The sequence below is a fragment of the Panthera uncia genome, chromosome X (assembly GCF_023721935.1).
Source record: "Panthera uncia isolate 11264 chromosome X, Puncia_PCG_1.0, whole genome shotgun sequence".
Lineage (NCBI taxonomy): Eukaryota > Metazoa > Chordata > Mammalia > Carnivora > Felidae > Panthera > Panthera uncia.
The window spans coordinates 76,560,431-76,572,318 of NC_064817.1; positions in this window are offsets into that span (position 1 = coordinate 76,560,431).

Below are 11,888 nucleotides of genomic sequence, written 5' to 3' on the forward strand. Positions count from 1 at the left end.
TGTCATTGCAAAGGTCAAGATTTCACTCTTTTGAGGGCTGAATAATTTTTTTTTCTGTTTTAATTCATTAATTATTTTATTTAAATTTCAGTTAGCATAAAATGCAAAATATTGGTTTCAGGAGTAGAATTCAGTGATTCATCACTTACACATAACACCCAGTGCTCATCACAAGTGCCCTCCTTACCACCTATCACCCATCTAGCCCATCTCCCACCCACTTCTCTCCATCAACCCAGTTTGTTCTCTATCATTAAGAGTCACTTCTGGTTTGTCTTACTCTCTTCTCTTCCCCCCACTTCCCAAATGTTCATATGTTTTGTTTTTTAAATTTCACATAAGAGTGAAATCATATGATATTTGTCTTTCTCTGATGGACTTATTTCACTTAGTATAATACATTGTAGCTCTATCCACATCATTGCAAATGGCAAGATTTCATTCTTTTTTGATGGCTGAGTAATATTTCATTATATATATGTATATGTATATATGTGTATATATACATACACACACACACACACACACACCACCTTTATTTTATTCATTAGCAGTCAATGGACATTTGGGTTATCTCTATAGCTGGGCTATTGTTGTTAATGCTGCTATAAACATAAGGGTGCATATACCCCTTCAAAATCTGTATTTTTTTTATCCTTTGGGTATATACCTAATAGTGTGATTGTTGGATCATAGGGTAGTTGTATTTTTAGTTTTTTGAGGAACCTCTATACTGTTCTCCAGAGAGGCTGCACCAGTTTGCATTCCCACCAAGAATGCAAGAGTGTTCCCATTCTCAGCATCCTCACCAACACCTGTTGTTTCTTGTGTTGTTAATTTTAGCCATTATGACAGGTGTAAGGTGGTGTACCATTGTGGGTTTGATTTGTGTTTCCCTGATGATGAGCGTCTTTTCATGTGTCTGCTAGCCATCTGGATGTCTTCTTTGGAAAAGTGTTTATTCATGTCTTCTTCCCATTTCTTCATTGGATTATTCATTTTTATGGGTGTTGAGTTCTTTATAATTCTTTATAGTTTTTAAGTTCTTTATAGATTTTGGGAGACTGTGGGAGAGGCAGGAGAGAAGCATCAAAAGAAAATATTTCAAAAGGGAAGGGCTGGAGAAGGTGCAAGGCCTTAGGACACGTTTACACAGCTGAATGCGGCTGCTGCTCGTGAGGAAAGCTTAGAGCCATTAACATTGTCCAGGGCTGGATCCTCCTTCACATCTGATCCTTCCTAGTGTTATAGAAACCAATTAACTGGAAATTCAACCTTGAAAAGCTAAACCATTAGATTGATTAACACACTTGCTTAGCTGACTTTATGCACGTATTCTTTAGCAATTATCCTAATCAAAAGAAGCTTCATTCTGGGGGCCTCATTCCGACTTGAGTATGAGGACCTTCACTTAACTGCACTTTGTTTGTGGACTCATCTTTTGCGACTCCATCCATACTCCCTGCAACAACTAACCCTTTATCAGATATGTCATTTGCAAATATCTTCTCCCATTCTGTCAGTTGCCTTTTAGTTTTCTTGATTGTTTCCTTCACTGTGCAGAATTTTTTGTTTGTTTGTTTGTTATTTTTAATCTTGATGAAGTCCCAACAGTTCAAGTTTGCTTTTGTTTCCCTTGCTTTTGGCAAAGTGCGTAATAATAAGTTGCTCCAGCCAAAGTCAAAGAGGTTGCTGCCTGTGTTCTCCTATAGTATTTTGATGATTTCTTGTCTCACATTTAGGTTTCTCATCCATTTTGAATTTATTTTTATGTATGGTGTAAGAAAGTGGTCCAGGTTCATTCTTATGCATGTTGCTGTCAAGTTTTCCCAAGACCATTTGTTGAATATGCTATCTTTCTTCCATTGGATATTCTTTACTGCTTTGTTAAAGATTAATTGGCCATATAGTTGTGGGTCCATTTCTGAGTTTTCTATTCTGTTCTTTTGATCTATGGGTCTGTTTTTTTTTGCCAGTACTATACTGTCTTGATGACTACAGCTTTGTAATATAGCTTGAAATCCTGAATCCTCCAGTTTTGTTTTTCTTTTTCAGGATTGCTTTGAATATTATTCAGGGTCTTATGTGACTCCATAAAAATTTTAGGATTGTATGTTCTAGCTCTATGAAAAATGCTGGTGTTATTTTGATAGGAAATGCAATAAATTTGTAGATTGCTTTGGGTAGTATAAACATTTAACAATGTGTGTTCTTCTAATCCATGCACATGGAATGTTTTTTTTTTCCATTTCTTTGTGTCCTCTTCAATTTATTTCATACGTTTTCTAGTTTTCAGAGAATAGATCTTTTACCTCTTAGGTTAGGTTTATTCCTAGATATCCTACTATTTTGGTGCAATTCCAAATGGGATCAATTCCTTTAATTCACTTTCTGTGGCTTCATTATAGTTGTATAGAAATGCAACAGATTTCTGCACACTGATTTTATATCCTGTGACTGCTGAATTCATGTGTTAGTTGTAGCAATTTTGTGGTAGAGGCTTTTGGGCTTTCTACATAGAGTATCATGACATGTGAAAGTAGTGAAAGTTTGACTACTTCTTTGCTAATTTGGATGCCTTTTATTTCTTTTTGTTGTCTGATTGCTGAGGCTAAGACTTCCAGTAGCGTGTTAAATAGTACTGATGAGAATAGACATCTTTGATTGGTTCCTGACCATAGCAGAAAGACTCTCAGTTCCTCCTCACTGAGGATAATATTAGCTGTGAGTCTTTCGTATATGGCCTTTATGATGTTGAGGTGTGTTCCATCTATCCCTACTTTATTGAGGGTTTTTATCAACAATGGATGCTGTATTTTGTCGAATGCTTTTTCTAAATCTATTGACAGGATCATATGGTTCTTTTCCTTTCTTTTATTAATGTGGTATATCATGTTGATTGATTTGTGAATATTGAAGCACCCCTGCAGCCCAGGAATAATTCCCACTTGATTGTGATGTGTGGGGAATAAGCTTAGGAATTTCCTGAGCCTGCATTGATGGATTAACAAAGCATAAAGAATTAAAAAGCCATAGGATGCTCACACCCATGTTTGGGTAAACAAGATTAGGTAAATACATAAATAGGGCTATAGACTGCTGCCAGGCAAAGTTGTCCAGAGCAGAGCTAATTAACAAAAGAATGGTGCCTTGTTGACCCTGAGGTTTGTCTTATCCCCTAGGCTAGCTAAAATAAACAGACACAGTGCTTCATATCTGCTGTTAACAACCATCTGCCCAGCACCAGGATTATGTTTTGTATTAACCCAAACTCCTAATCCAGCATATTTTCAAAATCCCCTTTCCCTCATGTCCATGAGTTAATGTTCACACTTCCATTGTCTCTTTGTGCATGTCCATCACCATGTTTGTAAGCTTTCTGACCCTAATAAAAATGGGGAAACGACCATTAATCAGGGCTCTTGTCTTCTCCTGGACATTAGCCATCTCTTGCATTTTAATCCTGAGTTCTGCTTTCTTGCTAGACAAGAAAGAACTCTAGATCCAGTCTAAGACAGTGATGAATGTTTCTTTTAATTTACTGTTGAATTTCATTTGCTAGTATCTTGTTGAGAATTTTTGCATCCATGTTCATCACGGATATTGGCCTGTAATTCTCCTTTATAGTCGGGTCTTTGGTTTTGGAATCAAGGTAATGCTGACTTCATAGAATGAGTTTGGAAGTTTTTCTTCCATTTTCATTTTTATTTTTTGGATCAGTTTGAGAAGAATACATATTAACTCTTCTTTAAATGTCTGGTAGAATTCCCCTGGGAAGCCATCTGGTCCAGGACTCTTTTTGGGAGATTTTTTTATTACTGATTCAATTTCTTTGATGGTTATGGATCTGTTCAAATTTTTCTCTTCCTGTTTCAGTATTGTTAGTTTCTGAGTTTCTAGGAATTTGTTCCTTTCTTCCAGATTGCCCAATTTGTTGGCATATAATTTTTTATAATATTCTCTTATAATTGTTTTTTTTTTTCCTATGGTGTTGGTTGTGATCTCTCCTCTTTCACTCGTGTTTTATCTATATGGATCCTTTCTCTTTTCTTTTTGATAAGTTTGGCTAGGGGTTTATACATTTTATTAATTCTTTCGAAGAATCAGCTCCTAGTTTTGTTAATGTGTTCTACTGTGTTTTGTTTGTTTGTTTGTTTGTTTGTTTGTTTCTATATCATTTATTTCTGCTCTAATCTTTATTATTTCCCTTCTTCTGCTTGATTTAGGCTTTATTTGCTGTTTCTTTAAGTCTACCTCCTTCAGGTGTAAATGTTGTGTATATAGACCTTTATTGCTTCTTGAGATAGACCTGAATTGCAAAATACTTTCCTCTTAGGACACCCTTATGTTTTCATTTTCACTTTCTTCCATGATTTTTAAAAATTTCCTCTTCAATTTCCTGGGTAACCCATTCATTCATTACTAGGATATACTTTAACTTCCATGTAATGGAGGACTTTCCAAATATTTTCTTGTGGTTGACTTCAAGTTTCATAGCATTGTGGTCTGAAAATATGCATTGCATTATCTTGATCTTTTTGTACTTGTTGAAGGCTGATTTGTGACCCAGTATGTGATCTATTCTGGAGAATGTTTCATGTGCATTCAAAAAGAATATGTATTCTGCTTTTTTAAAATGAAGTGTTCTGAACATATCTGTTAAGTCCATCTGATCCAGTGTGTCTTTCAAAGACATTATTACTTTTTGATTTTCTGCTTAGATGACCTATCCATTGTTGTAAGTGGGGTGTTTAAGTATCCTACAATTATTGCATTATTATCAATGAGTTTCATTATATTTGTTAACTGATTTATATATTTGCATGCTTTCAAGTCGGGAGCATAAGTATTTGCAATTGTTAGATCTTCTTGGTGGATAAATCCCTTAATTATGATATAATGCCCTTCTTTATTGCTTTTTACAGTCTGGTTTAAAATATAATTTGCCTAATATGTATGGCTACTCTGGCTTTCTTTGGACATCCATAAGCATGATAGATGGTTCTCCATCCCCTCAGATTCTATCTGCAGATGTCTTTAGGTCTAAAATGAGTCTCTTGTAGGTAGTATATAGATGGATCTTGTTTTTTTTTTAATCCATTCTGATACTTTATGTCTTTTGATTGGAGCATTTATTCCATACATTGAGTGTTATTATTGAAAGGCATGAATTTAGTGCCATTTTTTACCTGTAGAGTTGGTGTTTCTGGTGATGCTCTCAGGTTCTTTCTAGTCTTTGTTCCTTTGGTCTTCCCCCCCCCCCCCCCAAAGAGTCCCCCTGAACATTTCTTGAAGGGCTGGTCTAGTGTTCACAAACTCCTTTAGTTTTTATTTGTATTGGAAACTCTTTATCTCTCCTTCTATTCTGAGTGACAGTCTTGCTGGATAGAGTATTCTTGGATGCATATTTTTTTTCCATTCAGCACATTAAATGTATTCTGCCACTCCTTTCTCATTTTTCAAGTTTTTGTGGACAGATCTGCTTTGACCCTGATCTGTCTTCCTTTGTAGGTTAAGGACTTTTTTCCCTTGCTATTTTTAGGATTCTTTTCTCCTCTATGTATTTTGTGATTTTGACTGTGATATGTCTTGGCAATGACCATATTTTGTTGAATTTAATGGGAGTTCTCTGTACTTTTTGGATTTTTATGTCTGTGTCCTTTTCGAGATTATGGAAGTTTTTAGCTATAATTTGCTCACATAAACCTTGTACACCCCTTTTTCTTTCTTCTTCTAGGTCTCCTATGATATGAGCGTTATTACATTTTAATACATCACTGAGTTCCTTATGTCTGCCTTCGTGATCCCTGATCTTTGGTTACCTTTTCTTTTCACCTTTATTATTTTCATAATTTTATCTTGTATATTGCTAATTCGCTCCTCTGCCTTATCCATTTCATGTTTTTATGGCCTCCTTTTAGGATTGCATCTAAGTTATTACATTTTTAATTTTGGTCTGACTATATTTTAGTTCTTTTATCTCTGCAGAAAGTGATTCTCTGGTGTCTTATATGCTTTTTTCAATATGCTTGTACCTTATAATCATTGTTTTAAATTCTAGTTCAAAGACCTTATATCTGCATTTATTAAATCCTGGGCCATCATTTCTTCCTGTTCTTTTTTGAGGTGAATTCCTCTGTCTTGTCATTGTATGAGAAAAAAAACAACAATGATAGAATTAAATAAAATTTTTAAATTTAAAAAATCAAATAAAGGATGCTAGATGCTAGGTGTGTTTTGGTGCTTGTTAAGAGAATCGTGATGGAAAAAAAGAGAAAATAAAAAAGGACAGAGAAAAAAACAATAACACAATTAAAAAATAAAGTATAAAAATAATAATAAAATCTTAAAAAATAAAAATATTTGCTTTTTCTTTATCCAAGAAACAAAAGAAAAACATCAACAACAAAAACAAAAACAGAAGCAACAACAAAAATGTACAAACAAGTGAACTAACAAAAATCTCAAATGAAGCTACTTATAGTTTCCCCTAAACCTGAAATATTGCATTGCACTATGATCAGTAGACCAAGCTCATGGAAAGAATTTGTGTTGGTCTTTTTGGGAGGAGCCTGCTGCTCTGATTCTCAGGTCAACTTTCCCTAGTGCAGATGTGCCTGGAGGGAGCAGGGAACAGTGCTTGGTGTGGGAAAGGTTTCTGCTGGTCTTCTGAGGGTGGATGGGGGGGGGGTTCAGTGCTGGGTATAAAGAAAGCTTGACTAAGAAAAGCAGTGGTTTATATATACAATGGAATACTACTTGGCAGCGATAAAGAATGAAATCTTGCCATTTGTAGCAACATGGATGGAACTGGAGAGTATTAAGCTAAGTGAAATAAATCAGTCAAAAAAAGACAGATACCATATGTTTTCACTCATATGTGGATCCTGAGAAACTTAACAGAGAACCATGAGGGAGGGGAAGGGGGGAAAGTTACAGAGAGGGAAGGAGGTAAACCATAAGAGACTCTTAAATACTGAGAACAAACTGAGGGTTGATGGGGGGTGGAAGGGAGGGGAGGGTGGGTGATGGGTATTGAAGAGGGCACCTGTTGGGATGAGCACTGGGTGTTATATGGAAACCAATTTGACAATAAATTATATTTAATATAAAAAATAAAACAAAAATAAAATTTAATAATTAAAAAAAAGAGCAGGGGACATAGGCAAGTTAGGCAGCCAGTGTCCATACTGCACTGCTTCCTACAGGTTATTCTGTATGTATGCTGAAATGGTGCTAGACAGCTCCTTTTTCCCCCAGAGAGGTGTCTCCATGAATGCTTCCTCTCCAGGATGTGCTCAGAGAAAATAATCTCCCCGTCTGTTCCCCATGTATTGTTCAGATCACCGTTTCCATGCTGTGTTCCCTCACAGTTGTTTGCCTGCTTTCTTTCCGGGATCAAGATGGTGCCCTCCACGATTTATCTCAGCCAAGACTGCTGACCTTTAAAACTCCAGGCTTTAAGCCCCACTTGTTGACAACTTCACAAAATTCAGCCCCTCTCATTTTCAATTCGCATGGTTTTAGGGAAATGTTCTACTTGTGCATTGCCCTGTGTGCTCCTCTCTCTTCCCTTCTCTGTGACTATAGCTCCCTCCTTTCTGTAGCACCCACTATCCATTTCCTCCCTAAACCGTGTATCTGTACTTCCTACCTTCCTCAGTGCAGCCTCTTTTCTCCTTTTAGTTGTGGAGTTTTTTCTGTAAGTCCTCAGGTTGAATTCTGAGGTATTTAAGATGATTTGATAGATATCTTGCTGTGTTTATGGGACAAGATGAGACTAGGGTCCTCCTACTTTGCTGTCATCTTCCTCCTTCCCCCGGTGTTGTTGGTGTATATCTGGTATTAACAAACTTCTTATATATTTTTTTAATATACAACATCCTATTTCTTATGTTTTACTTATTGTGCTATTCTTTCTGATTAGAGCCTTCCCACTTCTTTTTTTAAGTTGGCAAATTGTTAATAAGTTTCAGTTCAGCCATCATCCCTTCCAAAAACCTCACCCTAAATCACCTGTTATGATCTGCCCTCTTCTCTGTTGCCATAATGACTGTCATACACTTCTGTTTACTTATTTAACATTTATTGAGAATTCACTATGTGTAAGAAAATGTGCTAGATAATCAGGATATACAAGTGAGCAGCATTAAGCATAACTACTACCTTCATGGAGTTTACAGTTCATCTTGTCAATTACCACATTAAAATGAAATTAACTATTTTTCTCTCTACCCTTTTTAAATTATAAAATCCTTGATACCAAGGCCTGTATATGTATTTACATTAGTACCCTTAGTTCCCAACACTGTCTTGAAATTTAATAGGCACACAAAAAATGTTGTTGAACTCAACTTTCTGATTATACCAAAGTGAAAAATATCCCTTTTTCAAATCATCTATTTTCTAATATATCCCTACTTTCTGCTACTGGTCTCTACATCACAAGAATAAGAGAACACATCCAATTGGATGGGTAGGGTAGGGGTAGTAGAGGTTGAAGGGAAAGAAGATATAATTGAGATACATAAACAGGTTGACCCAAAACTCTTTGTAGCACTTTCCATTTGCTCTGATTTTTCTCCTCACATTATCTCCCTATTATAATATATTCTGAAGGCATGTCTTTTCCCACATAATAGAGTTGGAGAAAACGTGTGTGGGTGGGGGGAGAGAGAAAGACAGAGAAAGGGACAGAGAGAGATTGGGCATCTTCTTAAATTCTGAACCAAATGAGTCTCACATATGAGTCACTATTAAGTAGCACTCATAACATACCTGAGATCTCTACAGTGATGCATGTACCTAAACCATTGGATGAAATTGGGTCAATATTAAAATCAATTTGGCATTTACACTTCACTTCCATTGTTCTCAAAAAGTTCCAATCCATCCACTTATCTTCTTAGGTTCCAGACTACTAACTTTCACATTATCATTCATGTGGGCTCTTAGTATGGTGTTTTGCCACCTGGTTTTTGGAAATATAGAACAATAATTGCTAAGGTAGCCTTTGCAAGATATTTTACCTACTAGCATTAGATTCAGTAAGAACCAAGGAATATATGAAGTTTCCACCATATGTTACAGTGACTAAATCACAAATCCTTGGCCTGGTCTGCTGACTTGATGATTATCTAGTTACAGCTGTTTAGATGATTTAAGGAAATGATAGCCTGAATGGATATTTATTATTTAATCTCTCAACCTTCCACCCATTTCTTGCCCCCTGCTGACTCTCTGTTTCAAATGTTATTCCTCTCCTTCTCCATCTCCCTGTCCTCTACACACACACACACACACACACACACACACTCACTTTCATTTTCCACAAAAATGTGTTCATTCAAGAAGACATGTCTCCTGTATTAGTCTTCAACAGCTTTTTATTATTTGCAAATGAGAAAAGATAAATTTGTTCATCTTAAAATATACTTCTTGTCCATTCCACTTCAGTGCTAATCATGTTTTTTACTTCACTCTTGTTCTGTGATGGAAAAACATAATGCATGCTCCAAATTGTAGCCACCTACAAAATTCCTTTAAATTTAATGTTGTACCAATTAGTTCTTAAAGTAAATACGTGTGACTCAGTCTCTATAATGGGAATAAAATGATTTCATTATGCCCCATAGCTTTGCTTTTTTTAAAAAATTATTGTAAAGAGCTAAAGTTAAAATACTGAAAACTAAATTGTATGTTAATCTCACAGTTATTAGAATTTTAATCTAATCGCTTTGGCCATTTTTCTCTCTATGCCAATGTTGTAAAAGCCATTTTGTAGGGTATATTTCAGCTATTTTCTGATAATATAAAGAAAAGATAAAGTACGTACTTGTCCTCTGGAAGCTCTATGACTAACTCTGTGTGTGTGTGCGTGCGTGTGTGTGTTTCTTATGATATACAAAAACAGCTCGTTTTTTATGAATATGCTATTTAAATGCAAGAAGATCTGACATTTTAAGATTGTCGTCAATTCTGAGAGAAAAAAGTCACGTGTTACCCTCCATGTTCCTTCATTCAAGGTCTCTTTCCCCCCAGAATTTGACATTGTAGTTTTAAATGAATGCTATCAATGACACTATTCAATAGGATTACATCTCAGTTGACCAAGCTAGGATCTTCTAACGTTGAAAACGCAATTCTTCAACTACACTTCACAGGTATAATGAAATAACCTTGAATGCATAGTCTAGTGGGCTTACTCCTGATAATGCAATGCTAAGTGATCAAATCAATTCTCACAGAAAAGTGGATCTGAGGAAAAAATATAATGCATCATAAAAAAAAAGCTAAAGAAAAACAAAAGATGGAGGAAATAGTAAAATGTGATCTCTCAAACAGGGATCTAAAAAATTTCACTAATTACTTAATGTTTATTTATATAATTATGTTCATACTTCTGCAATTTATCTTTTTCTTACCTGTACTTGGTCTTCACCAATATATTATAAAGAATATTTATTTGAGCTGACCCTTTGTTCCTTTGAAGGCTTTGAGATTTCTAAAGTATTATTCTCTTTGTTCCTACTGAGTTATGAATTTTGAGTACCTCACTGGTTTTATGTAGGCTCCGAATGGATTAATATTATGTTTGTTAATGAGATTTCCATGGAGGCGTTAATTTCAGGAATTTAATATAAACATTCTGAATCATTATTTTTAAAACAACAAAAGTAGCAAATATCCATTGACGATTTTAAGATTGTGTGTTCTAACTCGATAAAAAAAATGCGGGTGTTATTTTTTTCCCCCAATATATGAAATGTATTGTCAAATTGGTTTCCATACAACACCCAGTGCTCATCCCAAAAGGTGCCCTCCTCAATACACATCACCCACCCTCCTCTCCCTCCCACCCCCCATCAACCCTCAGTTTGTTCTCAGTTTTCAACATTCTCTTATGCTTTGGCTCTCTCCCACTCTAAACTCTTTTTTTTTTCCTTCCCCTCCCCCATGGGTTTCTGTTGAGTTTCTCAGGATCCACATAAGAGTGAAACCATATGGTATCTGTCTTTCTCTGTATGGCTTATTTCACTTACCATCACACTCTCCAGTTCCATCCACGTTGCTACAAAAGGCCATATTTCATTCTTTCTCATTGCCACGTAGTATTCCATTGTGTATATAAACCACAATTTCTTTATCCATTCATCAGTTGATGGACATTAAGGCTCTTTCTGTAATTTGGCTATTGTTGAGAGTGCTGCTATAAACATTGGGGTTGTTGGCCATCCGGATGTCTTCTTTAGAGAAGTGTCTATTCATGTTTTCTGACCATTTCTTCACTGGGTTATTTGTTTTTCGGGTGTGGAGTTTGGTTACCTCTTTATAGATTTTGGATACTAACCCTTTGTCCAATATGTCATTTGCAAATATCTTTTCCCAATTCCGTTGGTTGCCTTTTAGTTTTGTTGGTTGTTCCCTTTACTGTGCAGAAACTTTTTATCTTCATAAGGTCCCAGTAATTCACTTTTGCTTTTAATTCCCTTGCCTTTGGGGATGTGTCGAGTAAGAGATTGCTACGGCTGAGGTCAGAGAGGTCTTTTCCTGCTTTCTCCTCTAGAGTTTTGATGGTTTCCTGTCTCACATTCAGGTCCTTTATCCATTTTGAGTTTATTTTTGTGAATGGTGTGAGAAAGTGGTCTAGTTTCATTCTTCTGCATGTTGCTGTCCAGTTCCCCCAGCACCATTTGTTAAAGAGACTGTCTTTTTTCCATTGGATGTTCTTTCCTGCTTTGTCAAAGATGAGTTGGCCATACGTTTGTGGGTCTGTTTCTGGGGTTTCTATTCTATTCCATTGGTCTATGTGTCTGTTTTTGTGCCAATACCATGCTGTCTTGATGACAGCTTTGTAGTAGAGGCTAAAGTCTGGGATTGTGATGCCT